Raw genomic sequence first — 18,666 nt, 5'->3', positions numbered from 1 at the left:
AGGAAGAGACCTCTGCGAATAATTTGGATCCTGGTACAAACCTCCTAAACAACCAACACCGATAGAATTGTAACAGGGAGAAGTTTCAGCCGGTTGCAATCTGCAATCCTTACCGCTACAGACCATTAAATCCCCCTAAATCATACACGGTTACTTTAAAGCTGTTATATAACATTTATCATAACATCATGATCCAAAAATAATATCTCAGACAGTTCCAACATATTATGGCCAGAGATGTCTGATTAACATCCCTTGTAGTTACACTGTATTACAGGCTCACAGTTGCTGATCATTTTCAGGTATTACCTAACCCATTTCATCATGTGAGAGTGCATAAAAGCAATTGTTTTTGAATCTGTGGATCATAATGGTTTGGATTAAATGAATCATTTGTTCTTATGCAAGCCACACATGCACAGAAAATACAGCAGCATGCAAGAGAGCCGAAGCGTGTGACATAAGCGTGGCGCTTGTCATGCTCATTGCTCTTAGTGTTTGCACCATTGATCATTTTTATGAGCCACTCAATTAATCGATTAGAGTATTCCCCACTGGTCAGGACATATGGCTACTAAATAAAACAATCACAGTCCAAAAGCTCCTACACTCCCACTCATCAATATATTTATGGAGGTAAAAAAGGAAGTATTGTCAAAAATAAATTGACAAGATGGATTAAAAAATGCAGGTGTAGTTTTAAATGTCAGAAATCCCTGGCCATCAGTGGAGATTCCTTGATTTAAAACATCAATATATAATGTGTTTTTTAGTGTCACATGTTATTTTCCAACTGTATCCCTCAGCGCTGACTGCTACTTTGCCCTCTGCCTGAATATATATGAAATCCTTAGCCTCATAATCACTTTAGCAATGCAACAAAAATCCTATTAGTGCTGAAAGATACCTACACCTGTCTGTCCACATGGATTATAGCCAGATAATTTGCCACGGTAACAAAGTTTTAATACAGGTTCCATACATTTTTAGTTGTAATTTTGATGTTTTACTGGGAAGTGAAGTGGATTATCTCAAATGAAATTTCAAAATGTCATTTCCACTTGCTGATAGCACAAAACTATTCCTTTCAGGTCTGTTGAGATAAGAATGATTCAGCCAGGCCCGTTAAACGGTGTCTTTGCCAAATGTTCCTCCGCTTAGGAATTAATAGGCTGACATTAATACAGCTAGATAAATAGGAAGGTCAGGAATGGAAGCCCTGCCATTATATGGGCATCTCATGGTGATAGTACCTGCCAATCAAGTCCAATAAGTCCTTGACACGGCACAATTCACCTTGAAATACACAGAGCGCATGCAATATGTAGCGTATATACTCCCCTGTCCAGAAAACCAATCCAATTAGTATGTGCACACAAATACTTTGCAGGACTGTTGGTCGGAGAGCACATTAGGACACCAGAAAGGAAACATTTGTTGTGTGATCCAGTTTGCCATGGCTAAATTAGTCAAAACAAATCAGGGATTATACAAACTGAGCTCGGCAGTTGGCCCAGACACTCTCCCAAACTCATCTTCTCAATTTCAACATGAGGACGATCATTGTTGCGTTCATGCAAAGATAATACAATGTGGCTGAGAAGAGGAGAGCAGTGGGGACAAAAACAGCACAGTCCCAGCAGCGACACGAGCATCAGGTAAAGAGTCATTCATGTTGCTTGCATGAAACTGAACTATAGTGAACAAATAAACAGTTGAGGTCAGAGATTTGCCCGCTGAGGTCACTTTCACTGAAAAGCTGTTATTGAGTTCGGCAGCTTGTGTCATATATTTATTTTTAGTGTTGCCTCTCATCTAAAACAACATGTTTGTTTGTGGAAAAGGGACCGAGCTCTTTTGGAGACAAGGGGCCCTGGTTTTAGTCTATGATAATAATGCGCTGTATTTACTCGGATATGCACCAGTAAGCAGCTTTGGCGACCCCCCCCCCCTTCAAAATGAGCAGCTGAATGGTTAAAAAACCTGCTCCATCCTTCTATTAACGACCTTGCCATCAATAATGCACTGTGATCGTGAGGCGTTATTAAACAGGATGATTAATTTTTAAGGCAGTGGGCAGCAACACAAAACATGAAGAACGTAACGGAGAAGATGACTTGTGAGAGGCGCGTTTAAAAGGGCTGCAGAGCAAGATGGGAAATAAGCCATTTATCCATGTCTTTACTTGTTCTACGAATGAGAAACAAAAAGAAAGAGCTGAGCAATTATCTCAGGGAGCAAAAAAAAAAAACTGGGGGGGATGTTTTAACTCCACCTTGAAAAAGATGTGTCATTAAGTAAATCCTTGGCTTACACTGAATGTACAATCCTGAGATTGAGTCACAGCCCATTCTGCACAAGCCACATCTCAATTCTCTAAAAGCTCCAAAATCTGTCTCTTCTTTGTTTGCTCTACTTGTTGAGCCACATCTCCTCCATTGTGCATGGTATATTTAACAATGGCTTAATGCTATCTTTTACCTGGATTCACCTCATCATTGCAACTCGAGCACCTGGACTGTATTTTTCCCTCAGTGCATAATTGTGCAAAACAGCAGCAAAAAGAGAGAGATGTTCTGTCTTTGCAAATTTCTAAAATCACTTCAAAAATGCTAAAAATGCACAAACTTGGAAAGCAGTGATTGTCTTTCTAAAGTGGGGGATATTTTGATTTTTGAAGGGTGCTAATTCTTTCAGATCAGAGACGTAATGTGGCTGACCTTGGCTCAGTGTCTAATTGAGGCTTTTAACCTTTCTGTGGCTCAGAGGAAGGACAAACAGCCAAAATAAGGGACGCCACATAATGTCAGTCCTCGCTAAAATAGAAAACAGCACAAGGACCTTACCCTTACAGCAGAAGCAACACCACACAAATTATTTCTGCAGTGGAGTGGATCCACTGTAGCCCACTTCATCCGAGCACGTTTCTATCCCAGCGCTGCTGTATCTATTTTCAATCTAAAAAGATGCCATGAATGCCTTTTGTCAGACAGGGGAAGCGGCGTATGTCAACCTAAAACAAGGTATAGCGCTGTGTCTCGTCAGGAAGCTCAGACAAAAGAAGTGGGTGTAGTCTTTTTTTCCTGAATGCAATCACTTGTCAGCCCTAAATCTTCACTCAGCACTGCCCTGACAGGTAATGGTGCTTGTTGAGCCCCATGACGATATATTGACACTTGTTTATGTTTTTTTAAATACGATATCTAAAAGGCATCTAGCCGCTGCTCAGAATAATGAGCGCCTTACACGCATGGCTGCACAATTAAACGTTTTCTTGAGATTTTTTTTCTTTTTTCAAAAATAAAAGGCAAGCATCTTGTATCACAGTTATACTGCAAGTAACTGAAGTTGGATATTTGAGGCTGCATCATTAGATTTCCTTACGCAGTTTCAGTGTCACCACTCCTTGCCCTCTCCCCACTTTCAGCTGTGAAAGAGAGAGGACAGTTTTGGGGCTGAGCCTTCTCCACAGTGTTCATTAGCATAACATCAGCACTGTGTGGGGGATTGTGATGCAAACAAGCTCAGATTGGCTCATTCCAACCCCCTCTTTTAATAACTAAGGTGCTATAGGATCTCCTGCCCGCTCACTGTACAATGGATCTTTGGGACTGACAGAGAGCGAGAGTAGATTTTTAAATAAGTTTCAACTTCAATTTGAGAGATGCCATCTAGCAAACACTTGGCTTACACTCAGTGGATGAGAGTGAAAGCTGCTCTTTGCCCAAGTCCAAACATATGGCATACCACAGGAGCAAGATGATTAAAACAGTAAAAAAAAAAAAAATAATGGTTTGCTAAAGAAAAAAAAAAATCTCTTTTCAAGAATATGCTCCCGCTTCCAGCTGACCATGATTCAGGCATGACATGATTAAAAAAAAAAAAATATGTAAATGGGTCTGTGGCTTATGTTATCGTCCCCTGCCACCCACAGTAGGACAGCAGATACAGCAATCACTGCTTCTGCACCTTGTGTATGTTTAATATGTGTTTGCTCTTTTTGTGATAACAAAAGGGGGGGAAACAAACAGGGTTTTCTTTTTTTTGTTCTTTTTTTCTCTCTCTCTGAATAGCTGGACCAAAGTCAGGGAATCTAAAGACACAAGGAGAGAGAGAGAGCCGGCAGATTCAGGAGACTGTCAAGCCGACTGCGATAAAACATTCACTAGGAAATTATCTCCCCGTCATAAGGCCCTCCTGTTTTGAATACCAAAGGGATTCAAATTCCCAAACAAACTCTGAAAGGTTGACCAATTTCGTGCTCTGCCAAACGATAGCGGATTGCAGCGCTGGGGTCGCACCTTTGAACCACGGCGCTGGAGGTAGTATGAAGATTTTAATCTCTGTATCTCTGCATAGGTAATCCACTGAAGTGTAATTGCTACAGCTCTAAGTTACACAAAATAATGACAGGAGAATAAGACTCACTATGAATATGAAGTGAGTGTGATAACAAAGTCCCACGTTGCGAGAGGAGGTAATATTTCGACAAGGGCTCTTGCTGGGGAGGAAAATTCTCCTCTGAACAAAAACAAGCGTCTCTGTGAGGTCGTTTCTTAGCACTGTGCACCATTCAGAGCGGCGCAGATGAAAGATTGTGTTTTGTTTGACTAAAATGGCTGATCGATGATATCATAGAGTATGATTCACCTGTCTTTGGCCTGTTTCTGTGATCACAATCAACAATTAATGTCTCATGCATAAGCTGTGGTGATGTGCAGAGTACGAAACAACATAAAAAAGACATGAGATGCTCTTTCAAATGTCCAAAGAGTTTTGCATTTTACACAATTTTGTTAAATTTCATGCAGCCTGGTGGTTTACATGTAAGACACTTCCTTGAAATCACACACACAGAGTTTAACCTTTCGCTGTTGCCCCCCTTGTGCTACGACGTTATTGAAAATAAGTAAAAAGTATTGCAAATCACGGAAAACCAGCAAGTCAAGTGTGATAAGACTGGATTTACGCTTAATTATGAAACATTTTAATACTTTATCATCACAATTTGCAGACAAACTCCATATGCACGCAAACATATCCTTAGAGGTTCATCTATTATTGCAACCTACAAGATTTTGGATGATTATTATACAGTATGTTTTTACTTATCCATCTCTATGTATAATATTGGAGATTGTCACATAGTAAATTGATGTTTTATATTTATGCCTTCCCACTGCATGTGTGAAATGTGGCTGATTGCAAGAGGGCTAAGAGCACTTCGGTGTAGTTACCGAAACGTCGCAGTACATTTCTTAGAGCGTGTGGGAGTTTTCCTGCAAATTGTGTCCTACTCGCCCCTCTCCTGTTCACCTTTTTTGAAATAGATGTGCAAAGTATTCTTTTCTTCTGATACGTTATCGTCAACCAGAGCAGGTTCGATGAAACAATTCTTGAAAAGCCGATCAAAACTTCTCACTTTGAGGAACAACCTATGTGTTTGTGATACCCTGAAACACAAATGCATACAGTATATTAGTGAATAACTGCTCTAAAAAATACAAACTTAACAATTATCGTCACTAAAAGCGCTGTCTTGATTTGCATTCCACAAAGTTTACTAAAATGCGACCTAATGAAAAAGAAAGCGCGCGAATAACAACCACAGGTTACAAGCAATGATTCACTGTAACTTCAAAGGAGATATTCTTGTCTTGCTAATAAATATTCAGCCCTGTCCTGTGAATATTTTCCATCTCTGTCATCCTTCTATGTTTTATACACCAAAATATCCTCAGCATCAATTAGCAGTTTTGTTTGGGGCTATCACTGCATGCTCCAGTTGTATGAATCGTGTTATGAAAGCTTCATTACACATTTCCGTCTTGGCACAAAATGTTTAACTTCTGTTAAAGTTTAAATGTGGCTGAGAGAGAGTCTTGTGGCGGTGACCTCAGAATACTGTCCCTGAGTATAGTCTGCGCAGCCCTCCCTCTGCTACACTGCCTCCATTATGCACACGAACCTACGAGCCTTTTCAGGTGAGAGAATAAAAGATCCCTTTTTTGGCCCTCACAGTAAAGTGAGTAGGCGTTGCGGTGTCTGCAACATTCACCATCTCTCGCTGATTGTTAGACTCAGCTTCAGTCTCTGGTAGCTACATTTCAACACCACCACATACACACCAAAAGTTCCCGGGGTTCATCATCGGCAGATCCTTTAGAGCCATGCTAAATACTTTAACAGAACGTTACTGCCTCACCTCTATACTAGATAGATGTTATCGGGTAAAACATGGCAAACTTTTCCATCCTTTAGGCGGGTCTCGGCCTCTTCGAGCTGCAGCTCCACACCTACCCCCGGGCCTGCTGGACCTATTTCTGATGGTAATGGCTGCAGGAGCCGCATCCTGTCAGCTCACTCCAGACTCACTAGTAATCAGCTCAGGCTGATGAATGACGGAAATGCCACTGGCTCCACTTTTTGCAACGACACAAATGCCCCCCATTTGACTGTCCTCTTTACACGGCTTTTTTCCTATTTCCATCAACTACTACAGAATAGCACTCATCACATTGGTTCAGCGGCTGATGCTGAAGCTAAAAATGAAAAATGTGTTGCCGGGCACAGATGCAGTACTTGAGAATTGTTACAGCTTGCTCAGAGCTTTCTCTCTGGTCATCATTTAACCTTACTTTCATTTTATCAGAGTGAATCATGAGGGAAAAAAAATATATGTTTGGCTTAATGCTACTTAAGTCGTTTCCTTTATGATCACAAGCAGGTATATTGCAGATTAACATTAAAAATGTTTTATATGCTTGCCGATTTTGGCTTTTTGGGGTTTGGTTTATTACATGATATCGGCCAATCAGCGGCTTCTATCTCCAAATAAGGAAGGCTCTTCAAAAAGTAATTTCAGATTTTATAGACTGTTTTTACGTAGTTGCAGTCAGCCACATAAAACAGTCTGTAAAACCTGAAACCTGACTTTTTGTTTTTTTAAAAAGATTACAATTACACTTTTGCAAGCCGTGTAAATCCCAGAACTTCGACTACTGTTCATTAGATGGGTCACAGCGTAACAGGGCGAATTATACACCCAGAGTTGTTACCTGGAAACTAACTCCTGAATAGCTGTTCACTTTTTTTAAACAAAAGTAATGGTAGACATTTGAGAAATATTCAAGCTAATTATCGCGCCGTTCTCCTATCAATCTAAGAAAAACAGCCTTGTCTTCAAATTTGCAATGACACTTTCGCCTAACCAGTCGGAATCAGTGGTCAGTGTTGAGATAACATTTTAAAAAAAAAACATGTATCTCAAAATATTTGGATTATGACTTTATTGATTTATTATTTATCAGTGATATAAATGAGATTTTATTCACTTTACTTACTTTTCCGTAAGGGGGAAAAAAATCCCCTCATTCAGTTAAATAAACTATCAAAAAATCTGAAAATGCAGTCACAAAGTTGGAAAAAACACTATTGTCCTTACAAGTTGCACAGGTACAACAGATCGAAAGGAAAGCGGCACAATAATTATCTTGAATATTTTTTTTTAATTCTTACCATTACTTTTGTTAAATAAAAGTGATCAGTGATTCAAGACTAAAAATAACAACCATCGTGATATTAGCTCTGATCTGGTGGATAATCACTAACTGGTTTGTCATTTTGTAGCTAGTTTTTTTTCTTCTTTTTTCTTGCTCCACCACATCGACATCTCTCGCATCAAGTGATAACACACCAGGTGTGAAGTAGAAGCTGCAGTTCTCACACTCATCTTAATTGCTAAAACCAGTTTGCTGGGGACTGAGTAGCTGAATTAGACAAACAGGTCGGTCTAATGGATAAAGCAGTCAGGGTATGTGTGATTTATGGCAGAATTCACACCAGCAGAGCCGCCTCACACCTCATTTAGAAGGAGGCATGATGAATTATTAGGGCAGCCTTTATATGGTATTTCTCCTGCGCAAATGCCAAAAAGATCACATCGTACAGACGCACCAAGGTGTCAATATTAGGCATTCCAATTGTCATTATAAATACATGAATAATTTGATATCTCCATCTACACATACATCCAGGAGCTCGACTTATCTGCAGTATTTAAGATGTTCATTACCTAACCCCCCGGCAGTGGAGGAGGAGTTGGATCCAACAGGCAGCAGTGAATGCCAGGCCTGGCACAGCTGTACAAGCAAAGCTGTAAAGAGACGTCACCGGCCACTGTCGCTCAATCTTCCCCTGTGTTAATCCCACACTATCTGCATTCACGTCAGCCCCTCTCCTCGTGTCCCAGCATTGCTTTTCACACTCCTAACTTCAATTTGGCAGGAAAGTGGACATGTTGCATCACTTCTGCTGGCTGAAAATCCTATCGGCATTGTTCGCCTCCAATAATCTTTTTCGAAGACAGCATAATGATCCACGACTCATTTTTCTCTGCGATATATTTCTTGTTTTCTCTTTCAGGTAGTCACTGAAACCAAATACAGGATGTACAAAAATGGAGGTTTAATAATTCCAATAGTAAATCCTAGCTGTGTGACTTTTAACAGCAGCGTAGCAAATATGAGTACATATGAGATTTAAAAGCCTTTAATGCTGCTGAATCTCTTCTTAGCTGATCAGATCATCTTCTGAAAGGCCTCAATACACAAGCAGGGCGGCGTGTGTACAGAAGAGTCAGCTCCATTTATCTCTATTCATCATTTACAGTATTAAGGGGGAGACAACTTGCTGTCATATCAAACCCCAGGCTGTTACTGTAGCTGGACAAATGCGCTGAAGAATGAACACTCAAGTGGTGGTCAGGTTTTACTAAGCCAGCGCTCTTAAACCCCACTATGATTCACAGACAGGAATTTTATACCCAAGCTCCAACTGAACCAAATCCTGGCCCTCGGGGCAAGAAATTTTATTTTAACATCTCTTTTCTGCGCTGACATTTTGTCCCCTGTTTTCAAATGTTTTCCCAAGAAGCTTCTCTCCAGTTGACCCAAGCAGAGCCCATTGCCTCTGGCTTGTCACGGAGAGGAGACTGATGCGGTTCTATGGGCAACAGAGAGGGAGGCTCTGTACTAAGACAGCAGCAGGTGCAGCTGTGACAGTTGCCGTGTTGTTGCTAGCCCTACACTGTAGTCAAGATGAGGTTCACAGATGTAGCCACTCAGTGCAGTGGTTTATTGGCTGCCTGAAACAATGCATCTCTGTCAAGAACAACTCCTCCTAAGGCCATTTCAGTCTAAGAGTGCTCTGTATGAAACAAGGCGTAGAAAAACCTCATTCTGACACACAAGGTCAATTCTGCTCCACAGCAACACAATCAAAGCTCCCCTTGCTCTGCCAAAAAACAAAACAAATTCCAACCTGGAGCAATCATGCTGAAATATAGGCTTTTCAGACATATTTTCATGTAAAGGAACTCATCTGTCTGAAGCATGATACTATTATTTTTAATATTAATAATAATTAACAATAATAACTGTGTGCAAATTCAGTGTAAAATGATTTTTACTAATATGATCTAATAATTGTAACATTACGCAGTTAGCACAGATCTTTGTACTAATTATTGCTACAAGTATTGTCACTGTTTGTCAAAAACACATTTCTGATTAATTATTACCAAGCGTCTCTCGCGTGCATGCTTCTGACTCAAGCAAGTACCACCCAAGGCTGCACTTTACCCCCAGGTGCACCTCGCAAAACATGCATTCCAATCATGCGACACCTTCATAATATATCGCGCCTGCTTAAAATGAATGGCATCTATTTTGCCGTGGCTTTTTTTTTTTGTGGAGAGAAAGCAAACCTGATTCCTTTCTTCAATCCAGACCCTCAAAGTAGTCTGCCCCAAGTCCAATCCAAGGTAGTGTTTTGTTGAATCTCAGAGTAGTGGAGATCTAAGATAATATGACTATTGTTTTCCTGTAAAGCACCCAGTCTCTGCTTGTTCAATTACTGGAAGGAGCCTCAACGAGGGCGGTTAAATCATTTGCAGAGACATTATCTACGCAGAGAGAGAGAAAGACAGAGAAAGAGAGAGAGAAAGGGGGGGAGAGAGGGAGGGAGAGAGGGAGGGAGAGAGAGAGAGAGCAGACATATGGGGCCAAACTTTAGTCTGTAGAGGAAACAGAAACATTTTTTGTGGACCACACATGGAGGGTACAGCGAGGATAAAAGCAGCAGGATTCATGATTCACTGCAGGAAATTAATAGACTAATACACTTCTCTCTGTTTCAATGCCAAAAACCACATAATAAGATAAAATTGTTTTCATTACAGGTGATGATGGATATCTATGCAGATTACCAAAATGTACACAGAATTTACGAGCGGGCGACCGCAAAGTTCATTCTTCCTCACATATGTCGCCTACAAACAAAACCAACTCACAAGCGCTCATCTGTCAGCGTGAGCAATCATTAAGAGATAATTTGATTGTTTTTTCAACCTCGGCAGTGTTTGATGTCTCTGGCATGGTAGCAATTGAACAGACAATTATTTTGTTGATTAGCTTAGTTTTTTAGCAAGTTACCATGCCTGTGATATTCCTCTGAAACTCCCAGACCAGACGCTCAACTCCATCTGACTTGGCAACAACATTGCAAGAACAAAGCTTCCAACACTACCCAACTAAATACTGTACAATAAAATAGTGTTTATCAAAGTCTCAGACTCCCAAACAGACCAGATAATCAAATAAGCATATAGGATGAAATATGCGGCGAAGCACACACTTAAAAAAGCGAGCACAAACATTAGATATAATATGCACCTGGCAAGATTTTAACTGCAAAGTAGCCAGCGCCTTTGGAGTGCATTCACTTGTTTTTTTATTTTTTTTTTGTACAGTATGGTTGTATTTGATTAATTAAAATCAACGTTTCTATTAAAAACATAATCCCACACACACACTTGAATATAGGTGAGCGTCCACGGTAGCTTTCTGAATTAAAACACTCTCAGTATATCAATAAGCGCACACGTAGGAAGAAGGAGCGAATCAAAATCCGCTCTCAGTTCCAATGTCACCCAATAGGAAGGCATATTCTTTGAATAGTCTTAGTTGGTTGGTGCTGCTTCCTCCTTTTTCGTTCAGTATTCTGGGGGAGTATCATATACCACTTGGTTGCTAAATAGTTTATAACTCAACAAGTATGCAAATCATTTGATAGCTACATCTTGCAGCACCAGTGAAAAAAAATAAAAAACACTGCCATTTGAACAAAAGTAAAATGATATTTCAATGTTGAACCCTGCTTACCAGTTTTGCACTTTGCTGGAACAATGTCAGTCTGAATACACTGAAGAACGCCCACAGCCTAACATGAAATTATTTTTTTTTTTTCAAAAGAGAAAAAAAAAGGCACAAGGAGTAAAACTTATCCTACTTGCAATGAGTCACAATTGTCAAGGACAACAGCTGTCTCTATATAGAGGAAATATATTGCTCTGGTGTGTTTACCCACACCATCCCTAAATAACAGCCCTGTCTTGTTGGAAAAGGGGCTTTTAAGTGTGGAAGTGCTTCGCTCTCCTATAATCCAGCCGAGACATTACTCCTTCCCCTGGCAGACGTCCGCAGATCCCCCCTCTCTCCCAGCCAGGCCTTGCTCTCGGCTGCTATGGCAGAGCCGCAATAACTGCTGTTTGCTTAGAGCCTTGTCTCCCAGGTTCTCCTCTGTCACACAGAAATTGAATATTTTCCCAAATAGTGTTGCAGCTGTGCACAGATAAGGACAAGTCCTGTTCACATAGCACGAAGAAAGAGACAGGGTCATTGTCTGTGTGTGTGTGTGTGTGTGTGTGTGTGTGTGTGTGTTGTCTCCTATAGTGTTAGTCTTATTTAAATTATAAGAAGAATATATGTAACAAATTAAATAAGAGTGACTATCACGCATAAAATATAATTATGATAGCATTTTTCAATAATTACAAATGTGTTTTCTTATTATCTTAAAAGATATTTTTTAACATTATTATTTTTAAGTGTGTAAAACTAATTATAAGTGATGTGACTGCTTTTATTTAAATCTGTAAAATAATAATGTGCAAAAAAAAAAATTCAACTACGGTCACAAAGCCTTGGAGCTTTTTGTTGCACAACATTATATTGACAGATGTATTGGGAGTGACCTAAACACACACTGCTAATAGCCCAAAGCATATCTTATCCGAGACCCATGTTGTGTTTTCAACATGGTGTAAAATGCACAAGCCAATCGTTTTATGACTGGTGGACGGTTTTTATGACCACTTTTGCACTTTGCACTTCCTTTTTCTTCTAAAATAGTACCTTTCAGAGAAGCACAAAATGAGTGAAGCACAAAAAAAGAGAGATGCCAGATAAGCTCAGGGAGGCTGCCACTTAACCAGTGCACAGAGAGCTATGCGAGAGCCATCGGCTAATATCCATGTTGTTTCTTGTCACCAGAGTCTGAATTGACCCTTACGTTCCGCCGCCTATGTCCTTGCTGTGTAATGTTCTGCTAGGAAATTATTTAGGCAAGCAGAAAGTTTCACCTGCCATTTCAGGGGCACCGAATCCCCTGCCGCACCAGAGGCCTTTGGCAAGTGGAAACAAATGTTTCACAAAATGGCAGGGAGGGGAACACGCTGGCGCACAGCGTTTTACTGATTGCCAATCGTAAAATAAAATCAGTCATGAAAGGGGAGGTTTTTTGGCCCACCAAAGGCCTGCACGTTGTGTCAAATTTGCCATAGCTTTCTTTTACAGCCTTGTTTCTTCCCTTTAATGGCGAGCAGTTATCCGCACAGTATGACTCCATGTAGGTGGTTTAGCAACAGCAAAGATTGCATCTGAAAACACAAACCCACAATTTACACGCCAAATAAGCAATGGGATGTAAATCTGAATGATTTAACTGCCTGCAAACCTCCACTTCTGACGCATCCACAGCCTTCATCATTGGCTTGATTTTGCCAAGGAGTAGCTAAGGCGGCGTTCAGCGTGAATAAAGGCACGACAGCCCTACAATGTCACGTTATAGCACAAACAATCCATTCAGCCACAGTGCAACCTTTAAATCAGTCATATGAAGTTGCCAATCGCTACTCAGACAAAGACGACAGGCAGATATTCACACTCGTGAGTGAGTATAACATAAAAACAAAAGTGTTGCCACTGGACAGTGTGTGTGTACTCATGGTGAATTCAGTCAATAACAATTTACCTTCATAAAGCTGGGTGGCAGTGCCTGGCTTGTTGTAATTCAAAAATCTGGAGATGCTATGAAAGCTGGGTTATGATCCGATTAGTGCACCAGTTCAGAGATCCGTAGATAGCACAAAACCTCTACTGGGCTGGAAATATGGCAGCCGTAATGTTACAAATTTTGATTCACTCGAAATGCACTCACCCAATCACACTCACTGAGCCCTGAGAGTCTCATGTGCTGCGGGAGTGTCACATAAAGAGTTGAGAATAGAGTGATATGTCGCATTTTATCTTCCCCAAACCCATATAGAAGTGAGCTGGGCTGTATTGATCTGCGAGTATGAACGCACAAGCAAAGAGGGGCAATCTGGTGCTCTGAGCAGATCAAGAGCAGCTGCAGTTCTTTGAAACCGGACGCACTTCCACTGAAACAAGGCTATAGACTGAAAAAGGTACTCTCTCTCACGCTGGACTCCACGGTGTAATGCTCGTAATGGCATGCTTGAGCTGAAGATATCAAACACTAAAACATCCGAGAAGATTCTTTCTTTTTATCCGCATTCACAAGTACTATTATTTCAAATGAGATCCTGTTTTTGGAGGCGTTTGTAAACTAAAAAAAATTGCTTCTGCATGGATTTAGGAACTCAGAAAAGTGCTGCTTTCCAATACATGTTTACGTGATTAGAATTTCATGTTATTTTTTCCTCCAAGAACCAAATGTTTTTCTCCTCCAACGTTACACTATTTGCTTCTCGTGACTCACTGTACAATTACCCAGTAGTGTGAAAGCTTAGACATATTCCCTCACACCAACACAAACAAATACAAGTGAGATTATGTTATACACAAGATGTCATACGGACCGACTTACAAGAAAGGGAGGGAGATACATGAGTCTTTCTCAGCTCACACACTCGCTCTCGAACCTTTCAGGCTCAGCTAAAACCTGTGGCAGAAAATACGGCTCCTTCCATTGTGGAAAGGGGGCTCTGACCACTTTGACATGCTAATGTGCTCCTTCCAAACAGCTGGAATTTGCACTTGCATTAATTCAAACATTTTTTTTATGCACAAACACATGGAAATGTTCCCCAGTAAAGAGGCTTGGGTAAGAAGTGTAGCTTCTGGAGGCTGATTAAAGCGTGTATTAGCTTATTTCTTACACAGTCCTGGAAACTCAACTCTTATTCACAAATCGGCTGCCTTTGTATTTAGCTGAATGTCACTTTGTTATGTATGGCGAGGGAGATAAAGCCACTTCATCCTCCACACACTAATCTTTTGGTATATCTTTTCAAGAAAATAGTCTTGTTCAGTCAGGGCTTGTGTGTAAATGCATATTGATTAAAAACTACACACATGTTGCAGTAATTCCTCCAGTAGCAAGCTATGATCAATGTGCTCTATATAACAAACCAATGAGACACATTTAGGGACTCTAATCCAGGTAGGAATTCATAGCTCCTTCAGACAACCCCAAACACAAAATGAAGCAGAGAGCGTGTAAAGAGAGGGGCTAAATTTATCCCAATCCTCTGATCGATCACTGGAGATTGCTGCTGCGCTCCAGAGCTGCCATGCGTCAGCGGCTGGCCGCGGTGTGTTTCTCGGGCCAGGAGAGGCTCACACACCGCATGTGCGCTCCTGCTACTCCTTAACACATGGTTGACAAGACGCGTTCAGAATCCTAAATAATAAATGTGCAGTAAAAGGATCTAATTTTACTGCCACTCTGCGCCCACTGAGTAAAGTGTGAGCGGCCAAATATTCACTCTTTTTTGCCTTTTTTGGGGGGGATGTTTTGTATTTCTCGCCCTGATTGATTTTCATTGCCGTTTCATCATCAGCTCTTTTATAGCCAAAAGTAATAATTACACTAGTAGATGAGACTGCTTTTCTTCTTTTTTTCCTCTTTCTTTGGACAAATAGCCTAGGCCCAATTATAGCTATTGGATTAGCTAGTGAATGCTCAAGAATCACATCGACATCCTTTCTCAGGTCACAGCTTCCAGCATAAATCCCTATTCAAACCCAACAACACCATCAATGGATTTAAAAGAAAAAAAATAACCACCAACAAACTGCTTCAACTCTGGAGGCATAAATTGAAATTAAATGGTGCTTTACGTGTTCTGGTTCACATAAATACGCTGCTCCCCCACTTTTTAATAGTTTCCATTCAGCCCAAAGTCGGCAACCGAACAAATCAACCCACATCTGGTAATGTTTTGATTAACCATTTTTCAATTAACCACGTTAGGACCGCTACAAAAAAAGAGTCGCTCTGCTTTAAAGCCTTACTAAATTATGTCCCTCCTTGTAAAATTCGACCTTTTATTACTTTTTAAAAAAGTGGCTAAAACACCGTGAGACTCGAGTAAAGTCTCTGGTTTATTTCAAATGACAGAAAATGCACGGCTCTGAAGTGACCGAGCAATGAAAGAAAAGTTGTTCCACTCCACGCCAACTTGTCAAAACGCTGCTTAGGCTGTGATTTATAATGACGGTGCAAAGGAAAACTTACCTCTCTTGAAAAGCAGTGAAGCCAAACAGCTTGAAATCAAGTCGTGAGTTGCACAAAAAAATAAAATAAAACAAAAAAAATGTCAGATTGTGGACAGAGAGTCTGATGGGAAGTCCTCTGCAGCGAAGAGTCTGCAGGTCTGAGGCATGCTCCCCTTATCTGGGACAGAGACTGGCTATCAGGCGGCGGGTCCCCCTCTCAGCCCGCACAGTCTCCTGCACCGGACACACACTTCTTCCATGGCAAGGTGTTGCTCTGCAGCTCAGTCCTGACTCATCAACACCTCGTGCACCTCACATTTAGTCTCGTGCTCTGCTTCCTTTTTCACTCCCGTGGCAGCGACAACAAACAAGAAGCGGAGCTCGGGGACCCAAAAGAGACACAGTGACTGAGAGGGACAGAGTGTGTGGGGGCTTTCAGTGTCTGATGAAAAAAAGGGGGAGAAGAAGACCGATCTCTGTCTACTTTACGCGCCGATGCTGCTCTCCTGGTTTCATCTGACTGTGAAGACAAGTTTCAGCGGCTCGCCTCTGGAAAAGATCCCGCTCACAGTGTTGAGACACTTGGTGGAAGCAGCGCGGAGCGGGCTTCCAGTAAACAGCGCCAGTGCAGTGGAGAGCAGGCTGCCGTCTGCAGGAGCTGTCTGAGCCGAGGACTCCCTCAAAACCTGACATGGATTCCTGATCCGCGCTGACTCGGAGTCTAAATGTGCAGGAGACTAATCACTTCAACTTATTATCATGCCCGGAAGAAATAAGCTTTTTTTAAGAAAAAGATTCAAATACAGAAAAGAAGGAGGTTATCAATATATTTCTCCTCATTTTTGCCCTATTTTTCTGCTTAAAGATGCACCGCTGTCTTCCTTTTGGGCATGAGAGGCCCACATTCTGTCACAGTAGGCAGTCCAGCCTATTCAACCAATGACAGAGGACTTATTCTAGTGTAATACTACCGAGCATCAAAAGGAACATGGAAGTTTTTTTCTTCTCCACCCTCCTCCTCCTCACTCCAACTGGCCCCACAGGATAACACACTGGCCCGGGCAGCAGTGGTCAAGCTGCTGCTGGTGCTGCTGGTGTGTGGAGCCAAGTGTGTGTGAGTGTGTGTGGAGCCAAGCAGTTTTCTCTCCTCAATTGTGAGTGTGTGTTTTCTCCCCCTGCACTTTTCTTTTACATGATTCATGACACCATTTGGCAGTCAAGGGATTTTTGTCGGGCTGCTGCAGCTTTGACCCTTTGACTCATTACTGTAAGCTGCATATTATGTTGGTGGTCCACCATTCACTGTGCAGTGCATGGGATTATAGCTCGATCCGTGCAAGATTTCTATGGGACATTCCCAGTTGCAATGTACAATTTTAATTCTTATTATGGCTGCACAAAAAAAATATATTTCTCCAAGTTTGAAAATCAAAATTTCAAAGTAGCTGCTCTTTTTCATATTTTCATTAGGGACTCTATCTTTAAATCAGGATCTGAAATAATTTTTTTTTAAAAACCAGCAAAAACATTCAGGTTTCTTTGTGCTTTTGGTGAAAACTTGGAGTATGTTTTGATCTGGTCGAGGAATTCTGTCCAGAAACATTATCAGGCAGGACGTGGGTACACACCTGGCTTCAATAAAAACTGTCTTTCACCCACTATGTGAAAATGTGGAGTTGAGTCATGCTTGCCAGGTGAAGGTGAATGCAGCAGAGGGGCAGACTTATGTTTTCATAAGCATAATTTTACATAATAATACAGCCTCTTTTTTTTTTTGCATGGGACAAAAAAGAGAAAACAGATGTAAAAAAAGGTCACCCAGTGGCAGGCATCCATATCTGGAGAAATGTTTATTTATAAGCGAAGACTAAAAACACATGTGGTGTCTCTATGGCTGCAGTGTTGAACAGCTTAAACTGCCATTTTGCATGAATTCATTTGAATCTGCTTCCTCAGATTGTCAACAGAGGGCATTAGACTTGTGTTGCTATTCTTCTGAATGGGAATAAATCACTGAAGTGTAAAATTCACAGCCAGATTGAAGACAAACAGGTGAAGACAGCGATATCAGCCTGAATCACACGGTAATTAAAATTATTTAGCTAATTATAGGCCACCTTGTGTGTGTGTGTGTGTGTGTGTGTGTATGTGTGTGTGTGACCGCGGCTTGTGCAGTCTTTGACGAGTCACAGCGGTTGCACATAAATTGTTTATGTGCAAGTGTTTATGATAAACTGTGATATAATCATATCTCGCAAAGGCGGCACAATATTGCATGTAATCACTCACCAAATGGTGCATGGTAAATGCTGACTCTGGAGCCCTACAAAAAAGAAAAAAAACTCAGAAGACAGACATTTTGACAGCATTTTAGGTAAATATACACTCCTATAAAACTGAAAATGTAAAGATATGTTTCCAGGATAGTAAAGATGTTACGGCAGTGTTATTCTGTTTTCACATCAGTTGAAAATGACGGCAGATGCTTTGGAGAGACCTCAGTCATCCATGGTGAGAGCAAACATGTCTCCCCATTTCCCATGTGGCTCCAAGCCTGCCTCTTAACCTTCAATTGTTCGCCTAACAATGCTTATTGGTTCCTTCCCAAAATATTTGCACATGATTGACATTTCAGGCACACATGACCAGTCACAGGACTGCTGCTGACCTCCAACAATTTTAAGTCTTTTTGCTTGATGAAGGACAAAGATTTGGCCCAGTTATATGCTTCAGAGCACAATTAACAAAGCCACGTCTAAACTCGATCACTCAATCATTTGTTCTTTTAGTGATTTAGACCTTTATTTTGAAGTTCTTTTACTAGACTTTACTTGGCTTACACCAACCGAAATTTACCTGTAATGAATTATTGACCAAAATAATCAAAATGTGTTGAAGCGCTCCCGTAATTGAGACATCATTCACAGTTTGCTAAATTCTGCTGTGCAAAGTGCAGAGAATCAGCTTTAGGACACTGAAAGGGCGGCTGCACTTCCTATTTTCTTCTTGTCACATCACTCCC

General features: G+C 41.0%; 1 protein-coding gene across 10 annotated transcripts in view; it reads right to left on the bottom strand.

Annotated features, from left to right (window-relative positions):
- Positions 1-17,036, bottom strand: part of adgrl2a (adhesion G protein-coupled receptor L2a) — a 107,342-nt gene extending 90,306 nt beyond the window's left edge. For all 10 annotated transcript variants that reach the window (XM_042516159.1, XM_042516172.1, XM_042516186.1 and 7 more), the window contains exon 1: positions 15,664-17,036. The gene's annotated coding sequence lies outside the window, so the exon portion shown is untranslated. The remainder of the gene's footprint in view (positions 1-15,663) is intronic.
- Positions 17,037-18,666: the final 1,630 nt, after the last annotated feature.

Source organism: Plectropomus leopardus, chromosome 3, assembly GCF_008729295.1.
Source record: "Plectropomus leopardus isolate mb chromosome 3, YSFRI_Pleo_2.0, whole genome shotgun sequence".
Lineage (NCBI taxonomy): Eukaryota > Metazoa > Chordata > Actinopteri > Perciformes > Serranidae > Plectropomus > Plectropomus leopardus.
The sequence above is the reverse complement of the archived record's forward strand: the minus strand, read 5'-3'. Positions and strand labels throughout refer to the sequence as shown.